Below are 18,434 nucleotides of genomic sequence, written 5' to 3'. Positions count from 1 at the left end.
GAAAGGCTATCCCATTCGCTGCAGTACTTTCGCTGTCATGTTGTTGTTTTTTTGCTCTCCTGAACATTTGACCTTTTGTATCTATACGAGGTCTTGTCACTGACTATGCACAGGTGAAAAGGAAAAGGAAGGGGTAGTTTAGCATTCTTTCAAGCCTTCCAAAAGATAAATAAATTCCATCTAGTTGGATCATCATGGGCACACCCAGAATTTGAATTTGAATTTGAAACCACACCACCTCAGGTGCTACTGACAAGGAAGAGATTATTCCTCACATCTCTTTTCACTACACTGACACATGGAAAGTAATAAATACCAGTCTCTTTCATACTACAAGTAAAACAATTACATTACTTTTTGACAGCACAAGTCATTATGCTAACAATTAGGCCTACAGTATATGTTTATGTAATGGCTAAGGAGTCACTTTAACAGTCTAATCATTCAAGTCATATTTGAATGAATAGAATTGTATGATTTTTCCAATCCTGAGTAAGTCAAAATACTCTCAAAAATTTCTTGATTTCTTTATGTCAAACTAATGAGATATTTCTATGAATATGCAAAGGGACAATGTTATCCTTCCAGCAATCTTTTTTTGTAATCCCCATACATTGTATATTAATGCTGTTTTCAGCATACTTACATTATTGTTATTTTGTTTGTTTGTTTTGTTATGTTTTCATATGCACTGTGGTATTTCTATTTTTGGTTTTATCTTCAGTTTTGTTGTTTGTTTACAGATTGTTTACAGTTTTTAACCCATATGCCGAAAAACTCTAATTGACCTTTAATCCATTACATGTCCTTGCCAGGAGAGATTACGCCTTCCTGAGAGGTTTAATGAGTAACCACTGCTGTCATTAGTACTAACACACAAGTCTGGTGTGATGCTCGCTTGTTTACTTTCTTCCCATTCATTGATAGGCACTTCACATATCTCATTGGACCCTGGGTAAGCAAAGAGTTCAAGATCCAACATTGACTATTTTTCAAAGGTTACTGGTAGACTGATTTGCGAGACCCCTTACAGCCACAGATGAAATATGCAGAAGAAAAAAAACACCACCTCAATCAAAAATTTAACAAACAAAAAAACCTACCTCTATCAAAAACATAGATAATTGTCGGAACTGACATTGTAGTCGCTGTTAATTTAACACAAACCCAAAATTCCATAATCTAATATTCATCAAACAAAAAGACTTACTAAACATTAGAAGAAGCATTTTACACTGTATGCCTTTTATAATCCAGTGATGACGAACAATGGAGTTGCACCAGCAAATAGAATTAGTCAAATTGCATTACTTTTGGGATAGAAAAAATATTGTTATGTATTGTGACAATGTTCAAACAGGCAGTGCATGCCTTGCACAGTATATGATACAAGCTATCTTTCATGAGCAGTGCATGTGGCTGCCATGCAAGGCCTATATGCACTGACAGCACAATGATGCTGACACCATACGATAATTGTATTTCTACTCCCTTTAACTATGATTGCAGGGGAGGGCACGTACACAATCCATCTTTTGTCGCTGCCTGCATCGGAGGCAATGAAACACCCTGTGCTTGACCTCATCATCACACGGAGTTGATCAATGGCCATCGTTCAAAGCTATTAGAGAGCCAAGAATGTGTGTGTGTGTGTGTGTGTGTGCTAGGACAAGGATAGAGAGAAGGGGAGAACGGGGAAAGGAGAGAACGACAGACATGCATGACTGGAGAGATGATTTGAAAGCTAATGTCACTTAGCGAAACAAATAGTGGGGGCCCAAAGGGTCATTGCTTAACTTGTTTTGGTTGAATGAATAGCCAGGCAGACTATTTTTTACAAAGAATTGACTCCCAACTATTCTGCTGCTAACATGTCAAGCCTTGTTTCACGTTGTAAGCTCCTCCCTCTATCAACAGGATATTTGATCACATACTGAATCTTGGAAACTCTGCAGAGTACTGTCTGAATAATGTGGTAACTGTATGAAACTTCCATGCCTATCCCGAATACTGTACTGTACAATGACTTTACTTGCACTAATGATAATGCCGTCACGGAGACAGTGTCCATAGACACACCCCCAAAACAAACAAACAAACAAAACAAGCAAACAAAATTTTATTAATTAAAAAGGATTATCAAGAGCAGCAGTCCCATTGAGATTTCAGCAAAACTGAAGGGATTAAGATTAATCTATGACCACATATATGTCACAGATATCATGGTGAATTCCATGACTATCAAAAACGACCATCTTCATTTCTGAATACTGTAAAAGTGGACATTTTTGCAGTGTACAAATTTTCGCGCATTTTGCGTGACCAGAAATCAACACGAAAATAAAAGCAAACAAATATTTTTTGTACCTCAGACATTCCACAAATAAATGCCTTGATTATGATAAATTAAAAACTCGCAAAATTCATCTTACCCATCCAAGCATGAAAACTTGCTCGGACAAAAATAGCCGCTTTTACAGTAGTCATCTTTCATAGGAATCTTTCACAAAGCATGTACCTCTTAACTTAAGGCAACAAAGATAAAAAACAGAAAGAAAGTATTCAGAAAAAAAAATCATTATTTTTTGGTATAATCCCAAATTTGTTCCCTACCTATACTCTGGTGCTAGGACCTAGGCACTTAACACGCCATCATATATAGTTGTTGATGTTTTTAGTGTACTGTATAGTTACATGTAGCTTTCATATAATGTGAGATATCAACTGATGGAGCAAAATCAAAATGTGAAATGAGTGAAAAATATCTTAATTAATCCCAGACGGATAAATCTGAGAATTTTGCAGATTGGCTACTGGTACTACTCAGTAGAACCAAAATAAGTATTCTTTAAGGACATGAAAAGGGCTATCTTGCTTTGGTGACTTTGATGTCATTTGCATTACTTTACTTTTAACCAACTACAGAAAATGAGGAAAAACATTACTAAGATTACATAATTTGAAAGAAAAAGCAGCCTAATTGTCATGGATTGTCATGTCTACGGAAATGTCCTTGGGATTTGAGAAAAGTGTTTATGAAACTTTGCTAATGGGAAGAATTCCTCAACCATGAAATCACAATTCAAACAACTTGTTAACACGATGTACTTTAACCCTAAACCATCAAATGACAATACATATTCAAAAAGAGTGAATTACGTTTACAACGTGGGCAGAATAGTATGTGTGAGACTTCATATAGAATGCATAATGCCTTTAGTAGTTGCATTCCGCCTCCAAACTATAGCTAATGTGAATAAGAGATCTCTTCCTTTTTCCAGTCTCGAGTCGGGTAATTACACCAGCCCTTAGACTCACGTTGAGCGGCTCAGACACAATGACCTACAGAGTAGGCGAGTTACAAAAAAAAGGAGGGGATGAAGAAGACACAATAGTGTCACTTTAGTTGAGCTCCTATTGATTCATCTCTTGTGACTAAATAAGAAAATAGCTGAGAGGATTTTGGAGGGGGTTGAATCCACTAGGGACAGGAAGAAAAGAGAAAACATTACAATAGGTTGTAACCGCAATAATTGAGGCAGCAAGCAACGGTAGAAAAAAAAAAGGTATACTGTAATGAGGCATGCAGGTGTTGTTGCACTGTTGTGCTATATGTTTGCTAGCATGTATGTGTGTGTGTGTGTGCGTGAGTTTGTGTGATCGTTCAGGAAGAGCAATCACGAATAACTTCCCTCAAAGTTGGATTGGTGCCGGTAAACAATGCTGATGTGTGTGGTTTTTGAAGATTGGGAGGAATTTCGGAAATGTGGTCACAAGCGTTCATTCAGAGTTCTATGTCCAAGAATTAACCTGAATGAACCTATACTGAAATCAGCTGATTCTGAAATATCTCACCATAGAATCAGGAAAGTAATCTTTCACCACTTTCATTTTTTTATAAAGAAGTATCAATCAAGATCAAAATAAAAATTAAAATGACCCTGACTTGTTCAGTCTGTTACACTATAGGGCCTATATTTCCACTGTACATTTGTAACAGCTTATGACATGAAAGGCTGTAGGTTCCTACATCAATGCCACGACATGCAAATGGTTTCAGCAGCATTTTGATTCTGCCTGATGAGAAACAGGCAAATAAACTTGGCTACTTTCCCTTCTAAAAGTGGATAGTATACACACACCACCCAAAAGGGCTTGACCTTATGACCCCAGATTCTTTACAACCAGGATGTTTGTCCACAGCCACTGGAGGTTTTGCTATTACCAATTGAAAACTCACTATCCACAATGGCTCAGTGAAACTCCTTGGTGAAACTAAAAAGCCTACCACAAATTTCTTTCATGAACCAAGCTTTGACTCCTAAATTGCAATCCTATAGCCTTTAGCACCTACATGTAACTTTCATCCAAAGTTTCATCAAAATCAGATTACAGGAAATAAAGTTGCACATGTTTTCACAAATGAGTGTTATTGCGGTCACCATGGCATATCCTTTCTTGACATGAAATAAAACTAATGAAAATCTTTATCCTCCTTATCAAATGAATATTGTGTGGTAAAATTCTAGCAGTGAAGACCTCAAGAAGGTTGTTGAGAAAACATAGGAAACTGCATGGCATATCCCATAACTTCCTTACACTATATCCACTTGAGATGAAACTTCTGTCTATCATATACTGTTTACTCTCTAATCACTACTGTCGACATGGAAACGGAGTGGGAAAAATGCACTTGGGCATCTCATTAGGCGAAGGATTTCTGTCTCCTGCACTTCACACCCAACCAAGTGACCACTTGCTTGCTTGCATCAAGGCAGTTTGATGGATCAATTAAAAGAGGAGTCATATTTCATCTTGGCAAGTTTTTAACACGATAATAGCTTGCATGGCAGCTGAAGAGAGATGATTTTTGTGCTTTGGTATAAACCACCAGGCACATTCATGTCACTGCTGATTTATTCATTTTGTTTTAATGTCTTAGCCAAAGACCCCAAACTTGGTGGATAGAATATAAAATGTATGTGAAGCATTGGGCACACTTCATGCAATCACTTATCCCCATACAAGTCAACAGCATGTGAGTTATGCTGCAAGATTAAAACATGTATCTATTCTCTATTCCATTACTACTTCTGTTCTCTCATTCCCTGACGGGAATGTAAATTATGCTCTCTCTGCTTGGAATGAATGATCCCATTGACTGATTCTCACCTCACTAAAAAAAAAAGAAAACCCTATCTAAGTACAGGGCTCAACAATAACTTTTTTCCCCTTCTGGTGGCCCATTCAGGCCACTAAAATCATTGAATTTGAAAATAATGTTCATGGCAAGAAAAAGAAATGTAGCGGCACTAAACAAAAGGAAACAAAGCTATCTATTTTAGATCTTAGTCGCCCGATCAGGCCGCTTAAAAGAAATGCTTATTGAATGTTTAGAGGCCCTGCGCCATTGCCAATGTCAAACCCTGCTATTTATCCCACTGGCCCATATAAGTGTTGGGGCAAGTGCCCATTTATTTGTCTTGTCCGGCACAGAGTTCTACTTGGTCCAGAAACTAGAATGTGGATTTGTCTTTACAGGCAGAAATGAAGTGTACAAGATGTATAAACATATCATGTCTTGTTAAATCACCTGACAGCCACTTCAAACTGCTTTATTGTTTTGCCAAGTGGCCTCGTGAGAGAAGCATCTAGGACGTAATAACACCACTTGAAACTGAAACTGGCACATTAGCCCAAACGGAATCTCATTAACCTCATCACAGAAACAAAACATAAACTGAAGCAAAGAGCAAAACATTTTCTTGGACGAGGAACAAATTTATAGAGGAGGGTAAATCATTTGCGTATACACTTTGGTTGGATGCAAGAGGTACTGCAAGATGTGAGCAAAGAGCACTTTCTTTTTCACACACTTCTGTGCACTCTGGTGGAATAAATTTGGATTGACATAATGATATCCAAACTTAACTGGATACACTTGACAGAATTTGAATGCATAAGGAGTGACTCTCTACATGTATTCCTCCATAGAGAGTTGCAGACTAGATGGAGAGAATGTAAATTCCTTCCATTAAATGTCATGCTTATCTTTTGCAACCATTCCATAACCTCTCATTGATTTTCCTCTAGATTTTATTTGATGCATCCATGTGACATCTGAAGTTTAGACTCATAACTGAACAACAGGATCAGTGGAATGAAAGTTCTGCACACATCCTCTCAATATTATGGAAATGCTTCGAATATCGTCTGGTTGCCTTCAACTTTCAGCCCAAGCTTGGAGCCTCATAAAGCTTAAGGATGATTTCACACGACAAAACAATTATGAAGTTTGGTGACCTGAGACTGCTTCCACTTTTACTGGCATTTCAAGTCAGACATGATCTCATTCCTTTGGGGAGTGTCATTATGATTGGCACAATTGACTTCGATCAACCTTTGCAAAAGTGCATCATGTAGCTGTCTGTGTATGTGTGTTTCACCGAAGTGCGAATGTGTCTCCTCATTTTTAGAGACAACAACAGTGAACAGTCAATACATATCACATGAGCTCACGTTTTGTTTGGAAATCTGATATTCTCCAGCGGTTTAGTTTTGATGGAGATAAAATATCGGAATATCACACCAACTCTCAGGAAACGAGAACATATTGGTCAGATGTGATAAACACAGATTTATACTTTCAATGATATTTCCTTCTAAATTTTGGCCAGCTGTTTGCATAAAAGTATTGATTTCAAGAGAAACAAAAACAATTTTATGAATATTAATATGCCTGGGTATTGACAGATATATACAAGTGTATATAATTTGGTACTATATTATAGTACAAAATTGACAGGATGAACTAGTTCAGAAGTAATGACTTGCAAATGAGACATCAATTTCTGTGATTGCGTATATTCATGCTATACTTAGTAACACTGAAATTTATCAGAAAATGTTGGAACTGTTGGGTAAGGAGACTACTAGAGGTTATGACGTATGAGTGGTCTACAGTATAAAGAAAATTTAAAGGGAATTCAATAAGAATTAATTTTTCATGAAAATTACACATTCCATCAACTTGATATTGAAATATGTTAGAGATAGCACTTATTCCCCCTGCTTTCTGAAAGCAGTTATTAGTCAAGTGCTCTTTCATTTTGCTAGAAAAGTGAATTTTTGTGGAATTCCTTTATATTTTTCTATATTGTTGTCCACTAATACGTAATATTAAACCTCTAGTAGTCTCCTCATCCAGCGGTTCCAACACCAAAACTTTAAAAATTCATAACTTTTGCATCGATTGTCCGATTTTCCTCAAACTTTCACGGATGTGTTCTACTGATGTTAATGCTTTTACTCAATCCACATTTCTCTTTGGGTTTGTGTTTCCTTTAAAGGTTTCCTTTTCTTTCTCATCTCCCTTTATACATGTATATATAATCCTTCAATCTATTTCCCTCCTTCAGCTTTTAAGACACCTAATTCTCCCACTTTTTTTTTCTCTCTGCCTATCTTTCGTCCTCTCTGTCTTTTCTGCTCACGTATATCTCACACCCACTCCTACAAATATTTGATCTGAACTTTCCAGCAACCTCTGTGATCAGGGAAACAATATTGACTTTTCTCATTCTAGTTGACACTGCATGCTCCTTAGCTCTTTATACATAAATCACTTGCAAGTCCATGTGAGGGGTTTGTTGAGTTTTTATCACAGGGAGACAAAAAAAAAAACATGTATATGCAGACAGACAAAGAGCAAGGGAGAGAATGAAGAAGCAAAAACCAGGATAACAAGCAGTAAATACTGAGGCTGGATCAAACATTCATATCCATCCATCCACTAATGATGGTTATAGGACTTAGGAGAAGTGACCCAGTTACAACTGTTAACAAAAGTGCTGTTAAAACAGTTAAAATAGTCCTCTCATACGTGCGTAAATTAGTATTCCTCATTCATATACTCATACAGGCATTGTATTCCCACATGTGGCACTTTACATGCATTTGCATACCATTCTATCATTCACTGTCTATTTCTCTCTAAATGTTAAGCATGCCATGACTCATATTTAGAGCCTCAGTTGCTTCATAATTCCTTCAAATCATTTCCAATGAACAACTCTGAAAAACACATATAAATTCGGATATACGAGATGAATAGTCAAGGGAATCCAAACACAAAGAAAGTTGATCGCTACCCAGGCTATAGTATTACAAAATCATTCATCATCAAGTTTTATCGTCATACATACTGTACATTTAAGAGGAAACTAATTTGTTTTTATGAAGGGAAAAACTCCATTGGATGAATACAGTGTTATGCCACCAGCAAGAATGAAAAAAAAAGAGAAAAGAAATGACACACGAATAAAGTACACTATCAACAGAGAGCCAAGTAGGTCAATCTACCATTTGCAGATGAAACAAAAACCCAGCATTAGTGCTTTAAAATAGTTCTAGAATGTGAGTTCAGGATAGAAACAACCACTGTAAAAATGTGAATCGGTAAAATCTATGTTAAGTATTGTAAAATATACAAAATGTGAGCAATAGTTACAATAAAAATGTTTCCAGACTAAACCATCTACAGTTATGGTTTATTGAGAAAAATACACATATCTCCTTATATTTTAGGCTTTATTACGAAAATTTTATATGGTAGGATGTGTTGTGTTTCAACAGACCTACAAATATGCATTAAATGCCATATCTTGAAAAAATTTTAAATCACTGTTCCCAATGGTAAACAAGACCTTTAAAATTTGGAAGGTTGCAAGGCTGAAGGATAGAGAATTTCCATTTACATGCAGTGTACAGAGAGAACAGGAGGACAGCAGCAAGAGAAATGGAGAGGGAGGGGTAGGGAGGGGTGGGGGAGGGATGAGAGGGAGATGATGATGGCATCCATAGATCACAACCATTTTGTGTCAAAAGGGCACGACCCCGCCATCCTTGGTAAAGATGGAATGTGTCAGGAGGGCTCACGCCTCCATCCCTGGAAAGAACTAATAAGGCGAAAACCATGACACACACAAGGACTCTTCATGACTCTTGACTGATCAAATTTAATGGCCTAGAAAAAAAACATATAGCTTTTTTTTTTCCATTTCAATTACAAGGAAAATATCATAAACACAAGCGTCATTCACACAGATAACAAAGAGGTGTTATAATTTGTCGACCAAAGTGCACATGCCCTATTAAAAATCAACTAAAATGGTGACCCTTGCCCTTGTGTTTGTGTGGTGCTATGATGTGTTTTTTTGAATGATGGGATAAAGAATCTCGGAATTATTTTCTCCAGCATTCACACACTTGCAGCCATGCAAATCATCATGCTATTTGTCAAATTATTGAATGATTCCAAAATAATCACAAGATTTCTTGGGATTTAGATCGCAATGTGAATTTAAGATTTGTATTCTGCTAATTCGCGTCAGTGTGAATTCCACTACAAAACCACAAGAGATGGCACATCATGTGGCCGAATGACTGAATGAAACATAGCAAAGGCATGTATGACAGTATCTCCAGAGTGGAAAGTGACACATCAAATCTGAAACTTGCCAGCATGCCACACAAAGGCACACTGTCATGTGATCAAGTGATAAGACAGAACAATACCAAGATCTCTGCTGACCCAATAATTTGCACAATTAAAGGCGGCCATACTTATTCACATTGAATTTTACATTTTTACATCTCAATAATCATAGACAGCAGACAAGTAAGATAGACAGACATTTACAAGATTGACAGATAAATTGTGACCCGCTGCAACAAAAGGATCCGAAAGTCGGGGAGGACAATTTTCTGAAAATGGCATGACATTATTCCCTTACTCTTCCACTTTAATGTCATATATAACATGACTCATAAAAGCACTCGGTTGCGGGGATATCAATGATTTTATTAGCGCATGTCGAGTGGTTTAAGAAATTGGCGTTTTGAGAAAACCGCCTTCAAAGTTTTCCTTCTGACGTTATCATGATCAAGGGGAAGCAAAACAGTTCTCACCGCTTGACAATAGACGGTACGCTCCTAGCATCCTCCGCGATGTTCATTCATGCTTAGCGCCAGCGGTCTATGCACGACCAATCAGTAACCAGGATGCCACGCACTGACCAATGAGATCTGAGTGTTATTTTCTTGCATTTCCTTTGATCATTCAGCTTCGAAATTTCGGTAGATGATAGAAGATACATTAGACTACAAAATTACCTCAAAAACAGAAATCCAAACATTTTGACAGATTTTGATGATCTGACTTCAAACTCGATTTTCATGGCTCACCCTTCAGCGACTCAAGGATCCTTTCGTAGTAGCGGGTCACAATTGATTGATAGATGGATGGAAGGTTGGGAAAGGCAGGAAATTGAAGTGGGATTCAGAGAAACGGGTTTGATAATCAACCTTGGTCACTGATGCACCATGCATGCATGGGATTAAAGAATTGACCCCCTTTTCTGGCTGGGGGGTAAGGGGGGGGGGGGGGGGGTGGATGGGATAATGGATGAATGACTAAGGGGATCAACAGCAGGTGATGTAGAACAAACAACAAAGGGACTAATCCAAACCGTAACCACATAACAAAAGAGAAGCCAGAAAAGACACATTAACAGGGATCAGCTGTGATAAACTTGGTGAATTAGGCCTACTTTGTCGATCAGGAAGATGCGCCCATCACTATACCTACAAACACCAGCACAAGATTGGTGTAAAATGGAATGGCAAAACAGCGATGAAGAGCAAAGGAATGAGATTCAGAAAGTGCGAAAGACGGAAAGAAAGAGTTCATTCAATGAGGACATTTGGAGAAATTTATGCACTAGAAAGCAAGCACCCCTATACACACAGGCCTACATAATCCTCATGGGGGTGGGAGGAATAGGTTTCTATTCCCATTTTGCAATTACAAAAAGAGGGCAAGTATAGTCCGTCAATGGCTGCTCGTCAGACAACACCTTTGAAGAAGGAGATCATTGCAATTCAGACATGTTCTAAAAAGGGATTGGCAGTGAAACGGGATGAACTTCAAGTGGGTGGAAATATATACATTACTTGAGTGCCTACTACGTAGTAATACCACTAAGCACACCTGAATTTTCTTGCAACTCATGTATATATACCAGCAGCTAAATTTATGACAGAGCAATCTATGATACAAAGCTGAGGAATATGTAGGATTACACATCTTAAAATAATGGTATACACAAGTACCACACGCAAAGGATTGAATTTCCTATGCCATATTTCTACCCATTCGGTCCAACTCGTGGGTGGATTCTTCATGCTGTCATTCATGACAGTAGCAGAGGTTTTTCAATGAATTTATATGAACGCTCTCCTTAGAATGAATAAAATACTATACAAATACATACAGCAGATCGCCAAATATGCTAATAAATTGGGACAAAGAATCAGCAAGACCTATTTTGAAAATCAGAACATTAACTAATTCAGCTGTTTTTGCAATATGTGACTACCAGTGTTTTGTCTCTTGCATATCATTGTATCTTTTTCTTCAAAATTCACCAAATACAATTGTAACTATTCTTCTAGATTTCAATAAACATTTGAACATTTCTCCATCCACATGAATGGGTTCATCATGGCTTACTAATCACGTCTTCTGCACATACATGAAATCAAACACATTTCTTGAAACAAGAATGAAACTAGCAAAATTACTGTACAAGACTGGAACGGAAAATTTAAAATACAAGTAAAGTTGTGGCAAATATATATATATATATACATTTCAGCAGTATTGTTGTTATGAAATATCATTATGATTTCAATTTAAATTTCAATGTCAATTTCAAAGTGATATCCAAGACTTTTTTGGTAACTCCTGCTTGTGTGATTTGGCTCAAATCTAATATGTCAGAATCAAGTCATTATTATTTCACTGCTTCTACAGTACACAGAGCAATTTTAACTTGATCAGATACTATTGATAATGTTTTCAATTCATCCACAGTATGATCACATATAGGCTGGTACGACTCAGAATGAGAGAGCGCCAGAAAAGAACACTTTCGTAGACAGAACTCTTCTTCCATTTCACTTTGCAGATAAAGCACCCATGAAGTGATGGAAATCCATGCTGCCAGGCATGACAACTGATAGATAGGCCTATACCACTGCCAGATGAACGAGCGAGTTTTCTGTCAGCCAAGGACCAGCCAATTCGGATATATGCACGAGTGAGTGCACACTTACTCAGAAGGCTTTCTCCCCCCCTCCCTTTATCCCCCACCCCGCCCCCATGGCTCCACAGAGGCCACACATGTACTATACACACTCACATACACACAGACAGACACACATAACACTCATGCACAATGCACTCATGTACCCGATAACAGAGAGAAGAACAAGAAATAAGGGCAGGAGAAATGCTCATGAATGACTCACAAGACTGGAGGAGAATCAACTGGCAGGAAAACTTGAGAAAGGGAAGAAGAAGGAAAGGAGGATGAGGACGGGGAGAGATAAATTGGAATGGAGACAAAGAAAAAATGATAAAACTTGGGTGTGCAGAGAGAGCTGTATGGCTGTACAACATAAAAGGGACACTTATACAGAGCTGTCAGCTTGTGGGCCACACACAAAATCAATATGTCTGAATAAAGGGCATGATAATTGGTATTGAACTGGTTGAACAAGTTCTTAACAGTGCTGAAATGAGTGAGGGCGAGTTTTTTTTTTTTTGGGGGGGGGGGGCTGTTAAAGGGACTTTCTTGGGAGGAAGAGAAAGAGAAAAACAAAGCACAAACAAAAACAACTAAACATACACACGGTCTCACCTCTTTTTTTTTTTTTCCACTCCAGCTCGGACGAGTGGACCGAGGAGGATGTTTGATGTTTTTCTCACAGGAAGACTGAGACTATCCCGGATAAGAAGAAAGTTTGTCCGATATAAAGTCAGGTACCAGCGATAGCTCACACACAACAAAATAGCTCCTGGTTTATAAATCCTTTATGTAGGGCACCTTCTCATCGCACACATGGCCGATGAGAATATAGTCCAGCAAAAAAAAAATATTGTCCAAAGAGCGGCCAGCAGAACACTGCCACTGAATATGGCTAAGTATCCATAATGGAGAGAGGAGACAAAAAAATTGGTGCCACCGCCTGATGCAGCATGATGAGAAACTACTGCGAGTACGGCGAGAAAAAAGGGGGGAGAACTGAGAAGAGTGGAGCCTAGCTTTCCACCACCACACAGTGTGTCAAGAGCAAAGCCTGCTGTCTTTCTTCCACGCTATCTCTCTCCTTCTCTTTCTCTCTCTCTCTTGGTGGTTGTCTCCCCACTGCTTTCCCCCCCTCTTCCCTACACACACACACACACACACACACACACACACACATGCATACTTCACTACTGGAGGGTGAGCCGCTTACAATGCATGTTTGTCGGGGACATGCAATGCACATGCTCACTGAGCGATCACAGATCAAACACGCATTATTTCTTGCCCCCCAAGTTCACTCAAGCTTGCCAGCCTAGCAGGGCCTGACTGATAGTCTTGCTCTTTAGACACTTTTCTTCACTGTACAAGACGAAACAAATCTTGACTATACAGTTTCATGAAAGAAATGCACCCTTTGAATCGTCTAGTCCATGACAAATAATAAATGCAGAAGAGAACAACAGTGTTTGATATTTATGGAGTATTGTTTTAATTTTTTGAGCAGCACAGGCTCCCAAAAGATTGTGGATGACACACTAAATCTGTATAGACATCATCATGCACACACACATACCAAGGAGCTTCAAACACGTACACACAGCGCTTAGACTAGGAAGAGGTAAAAATCGAAGCCTTATGCCTTTATAGCTGGCTAAAGGCAGGCCGTATAGTAGTGAAGGGCTGAGTGCTACCCTCTTTGTGATGTGGAAGTCTGCACATGTGGAATGGTGTGGGCAGAGGTGGGGTGTGTTTGCTCACTTTGTGTGTATGCAGTGCGAGTGTGTGTGCTCACGTTAGTGTGTGTACCGAGTATAGAATTACCCTCCTTTGGAGGGGTCGCAGATTCAGACCCTGTATGGATCGAATAATGTGGACATTTGTTTAAATGGTTCCAAAATGCAACACTACCCATTAAATTTACAGCTCATTTGGCAAATTTATATGGTACAGACAAAATATCAAGTCACAAGAAAAGAGGAAGTCTCATACAGCCTACAGACTGCTTATACAGAGCTCAATGGATGGTACATGTGTCTGTATTTGTAGACTAACATCTGTCCACACTGTCCCAGAACCTATGGGGCTAGTCTGTGTATTGTGGCATAGTTGAGAAGATGTAGGTTCTTTGTGTTTCCATCGGACAATTTAAAATGCCACTTATCAAATCACATCTTGTTTGTTAAAGGGCTGCAGGGGTGGCGCGGCCAGTTTTTAGAAATGAATGCACAAGCAGTACACACATTGGCGACACCATGGTTCATACTATTGTACTGTACCATCCTCATAGGGCCTGCTGTATATCACTCTAGCATGTTAAGATTTTAATCTTAAGAAAACAAGATTTCACATTAAAATGGCAACTCCAAAGTCAATAAAGGAAATGGCAGCAGATGTCATAATTCATAATGATTGCTGAAGTTATGTCAATTTTTTTTCTTGGTTTTATCTAATAGAAAAACATGAAATTTACATATTTATCCTATATCCTCAAACAAAGTGGACTGGTGTCATAAAACATTTAAAACACACACACACACACACACACACACACACATACACAAACAAAACAAAAACAAAAAACACTTCCGCTATGGCGGCATGACAGAAATAGAAACTTTCTAGGTCATTGAAAGGTTAAATATTGCATGCAGCAGCCCAAAATTATTCTGGTGTAAATATCATAGTGTAACTTAAAGGACAAGTTCACCTTCATAAACATAAGGATTGAGAGAATGTAGCAATATTAGTAGAACACATCATTGAAAGTTTGAGGAAAATCGGACAATCCGTTCAAAAGTTATGCATTTTTGAAGTTTTTGTGCAGTAACCGCTGGATGAGAAGACTACTGCAGTGTGTGAAGAACTTAGATGTCACATGCGTACAACAATATAAGGAAAATATAAAGAGAATTTCACAAAATTTCATCTTTTGAAAAAAGTACACATTCGTCCGACTTGTTACCGACAAATGTTATGGGTAATATTATTCCCCCTGCCTTTAGAAAGAGGCAAGTCAAGTGCTCTTTTATTATGCTAAAAAAGTGAAAATATGTTGAATTTTCTTTACATTTTCTTTATACTGTTGTACGCATATGACTCACAAGCTGTAGTACGGTCTCCTCATCCAGCGGTTCCAACACAAAAATTTTAAAAATTCATAACTTTTGCATCGATTGTCCAATTTTCCTCAAACTTGCACTGATGTGTTCTACTAATATTGTTGCATTCTCTCAATCTTCATGTTTATGAAGGTGAACTTGTCCTTTAATGTGCAAATTGGCCCAGAGGATGTGATTATAGATACAATTCAATTTGGTCCGAATAAATGGAGACGGGAGAGAAAGAACGTATGTCAAGAGATTAATCAAAATTAATAAAACAGTACAGAAGAGAGTCATGTCATAAATTATGCACATAACTCAAAGGCTCCTGAAATGCTGTTTGTTAAAAGAAAATATCCATTCTGTTGTACCCACTTTTCACACTACAATCACTTTACTTTACATTTCCTTCATGTACATCAATTACCATATCTTTATTACGGCCCTTTGTTAGAAGCTGAATGCCATGATCATCAGCACTTGAGGTTATCTTTGCTAAACACTTAATAATGACAAGAACTCCCTTTATCTTGAAATTTGAACTGTGCCCCCAGCACAGAACCTGTAATGCAAACTAGATTGTATGTACATCTGTATCTTTTCTTTTCCCAATCTTACTTTGATCTTTGCAGGGACCTTATCCTTCTGGAAGAAAAAAGTGTTTCTGTGGTTATATTTTAGGATAAATTCTAGAGTGAATTCAAACACACATGCAGGCCTACACTTCTCCCATGATGCACCCAACCTGGGCCTCACTGATAGGTCACTAGATCAATGGCACATTTCAAATGCTGTTTTTTTACATACTATGCCCATTTATTGCCTACATTATCATAACACATTTACTCTGTTGATATCTTTAGAAATATCTTTACAAATGTTTTCTCATGTGATATTTTTTTCTTTATCTGATAAGAAAGTCTGACTATCAGTTGTCAGACCAGGTAATAATGTTCACATAATGAGATTATGCAATCTTCAACACAAAGCATTGGCCCTAGCCAAGAACACCAAGAAAAATAATACCCGGTATGCAATTTACAAAACAGATTGGATGCATCATGGGGTAACATGTACATGCACAATCTGAATCTATTTAAAACACACAAACACACACACACACACACACACACACACACACACACACACACACACACACACACACACACATACTGTTTTTTCAGAAGGGAGGAAACCTTTTCCTTCTTCCCCCCCCCCTTTTTTTTTGCACCAATTATCCTGAGGGAGTTGATTCAACGTTTTAAAATCTGCTAAGCATGGACAAACAGCACACTCAAGCTACCATTTACTGCCAGTACAATACACACAGACCTCCTGCCATAATCACACACTGTCTCTCTTTTGACCCCCTAGACCACCCCCCCCCCCCCCTCTATCTCTCTCTCTCTCTCTCTCTCTCTCTCCGAGTACTGGAAGGAAGTCAGTCTCTGCATTCAGACCCATTACAATAGTTTCTATTCAAGGCTCTGTTCATACATCTAGTATCCCCTTAAAAGGAATGGATAGATGTAAACAGAGCCTTGAATAGAAACTATTGTAATGGGTCTGAATGCAGAGACTGACTTCCTTCATCTTAGGGGGTTTGTCTTAGACAGCATAAAACAAGATCTTTTACTTATTGTTACTGAAGCCCCACATACCTATATGACAATGACTGACAATGGATTTGCAGGTATAAAGTATGCCAAAATGACTGTGAAAATTGAGAAGAAGAGAAGAAAAAGAAGTTACACCAAAACACAAAAATATTAAAGAAGAAGAAAAACAGGAAGAACAGAGAGAGAAAAAAAGAGAGAAAGATGAGAAAGAGGAAAAAAGAAGAACAAAAGAAGATGACAAAAGATACAATAGGACATGAAGATCATAAAGACAAGAAAAAGAAGAAAAAGTGTGAGACAATATTGACATAGATAGTTGTACATCAGACCTACTTTTCAAAAAGCACTTAGCTACTAACAAGCAAAACTACAGTTGCCATGACAACAACTTGGCAACAACCTGTCAACTGTAAGCTCCTGGTGAGTTACTATGACAACTGCCCTTAATGTTATTGTAACATATAGGTGGAACATGTCTGCCAAAAACAGGGATCTGGTACTGTGCGCACAGGATTGTTCTCGTCTAGGGGAAACAAAACCGACAGTGATTGGACAGACTCTTAAAAAAAAAGAAAAAGAAGTGACACACTTAAAAATCAAGCTTCATACTTTGATGCGCGTCATCAGCTTTGATCCAACAAATCTCTCCGTCTATCACACTTACAATTGATAATAGTTTACTGCCTCATAAAGAAGTGGTACTAATATCCATGCTTGTCGATGATAGTTGTATTGAAACGTATTAAGCACAATGATGGGATATGAATAGCACAACAAATCCGTCCCCGTGGGAAAGAAATTCAGCATCATGATTCACCGGACATAGTGACATGACGATCAAATGTCAACGTTTGATGTCGCCGCAAAAGTGATCAGGGGGATTTTGTATTCTCTAAATATTTCCTGCGCTTTAACAATACATGCATCAGTTTTTTATTGTCAATTGTGCAATGGTATCATGCACTAGTGATTGATTAGTCTCCAAAGCCAGGCACCGTACTGATGTAAAAAAAAAAGGAGCAGATATCTATCTATCTATCTATCTATCTATCTATCTATCTATAAATATATATATATGTATATGGATGTAGGCCCTATGGCAAGGTGCCCTGCAGTTGCCCACAGTACCTGCACACTCTATTCAGCTAACGTTCTCCATATATTCACCTCTCTGTTATGTTGCGACGACTGACTAAACAGTTATTGTTACTCCTTACATTGTACGACAGTTCTCTTTTACCATTACGGGGCCAATAACATGTGTGTATGCACTCTGGCTTTATTGGATGGCATTTCAGTCAGACAAAGGGAGTCTATTAGCTGGAAGGTGGAGAGGGGAGAAAAACATGGAAATACTACTACTGTGTAAAGCCACAAAGAGGGAGGGCAACAAACAGATCTTGTGACAAAATTTGTGGCAAACCAATCCCCCACCACCACCACCCCAGGATGGGAGAGGGGGTTTCTTTCCTCTGCTGTAAAAGTGGAAATTTTCATGGTGTTGAAACTTTCGTGCATTTCGTGCAACCAGAAAATGGCGCGAAAATAAAAGCACGCGAATA

At 38.2% G+C, this 18,434-nt stretch overlaps 1 protein-coding gene across 2 annotated transcripts in view; it reads right to left on the bottom strand.

The window, feature by feature from the left end:
- Window positions 1-13,152, bottom strand: part of LOC139736044 (uncharacterized) — an 88,676-nt gene extending 75,524 nt beyond the window's left edge. Inside the window, exon 1 of one of the 2 annotated variants that reach the window (XM_071646790.1) lies at window positions 12,765-13,152. The gene's annotated coding sequence lies outside the window, so the exon portion shown is untranslated. Of the gene's footprint in view, window positions 1-9,969; window positions 10,088-12,764 lie in introns of those variants that run through there. The other variant, XM_071646789.1, reaches the window with a different exon arrangement.
- Window positions 13,153-18,434: the final 5,282 nt, after the last annotated feature.

This window comes from Diadema antillarum, unplaced genomic scaffold, assembly GCF_040938485.1.
Source record: "Diadema antillarum isolate AM-2024a unplaced genomic scaffold, OU_Dant_1.0 seq00000620_RagTag, whole genome shotgun sequence".
NCBI classification, from domain to species: domain Eukaryota; kingdom Metazoa; phylum Echinodermata; class Echinoidea; order Diadematoida; family Diadematidae; genus Diadema; species Diadema antillarum.
This window is presented reverse-complemented; position numbering and strand designations above follow the sequence as displayed.